Genomic DNA, 1,039 nt, shown 5'->3' on the forward strand with positions numbered 1-1,039 from the left:
TGTGTGCTTATCAAGTCAGTTGTTTCCATTACCAACATGTTCGAGCCAGTTATCCTCATAAGTACATAATTTAATGAAATAAAATGAGTTTATGTAAAAGGCAAATTGAACATTCTAGAGGACTGCAAATAGCTAAAATAAATGGCTGCTGAACTAGTGACAAACAAAAATATGTAAGAAGGAAAGCATAAAACGGTGGATTCTGAACTCAGATTCCTTTGTAAATACTTTAAGTTCACACTCTATAGAAACTAGAATTGGGAGTCTTAGACCAGACCAGTGATTCTCAACAGGGCAGTACTGACCCCTAGAGGTTGTTTCAGAAACTTGTGGGGCATTTCTGGTTAGGTTTCAATACTGGTATTTAGTGGCGGGGCATAGATGTGAGATTTCCTGTAATGATCTGAAACACTTTGTGAAGTCTCAGTGAGTATTCATTTAGCTATAAAGCCATTTTTCCCCTCAAGGAGGAGCAGAACTCCCCACACCTTCAGTGTGGGCTTCACATACCATTTCCTTCCAAAGAGCACAGTGTGGAAGTGGGGTGGGTGGTGGAGAATAACGTTACTGTGGACACAAGCCTGAAAACAGCACTGCAGCCAGGTGATCAGGGTGAACGCCAGTGACACATCATGCTGACAGCGTGTGCCTTTGAGGGGATGAGAAGGGCCCTTTACCTCTTGTCTTCCTCCTGAAAACCCATAGCCCGTTTCATCATGAGAAAATTTTCAGAAAATTCCAACTGAGAAACACTCTACAAAGTATCTGACTAGGACTCAAAACTGTCAGTTACCAAAAACAAGGAAAGTCTGAAAAACAATCACATTTTAAAGGAGCCTAAGCAGACATGAAGACTAATATAATGTAGGATCCTGTAACAGAAAAAGTAGGTAAAAACAAAAAATCTGAATAAGGTCTAGAGCAGGGGTGGGCAAACTTTTTGACTCGAGGGCCACAATGGGTTCTTAAACTGGACCGGAGGGCCGGAACAAAAGCATGGATGGAGTGTTTGTGTGAACTAATATAAATTCAAAATAAA

This window comes from Myotis brandtii, unplaced genomic scaffold, assembly GCF_000412655.1.
Source record: "Myotis brandtii unplaced genomic scaffold, ASM41265v1 scaffold420, whole genome shotgun sequence".
In the NCBI taxonomy this organism is placed as follows: domain Eukaryota; kingdom Metazoa; phylum Chordata; class Mammalia; order Chiroptera; family Vespertilionidae; genus Myotis; species Myotis brandtii.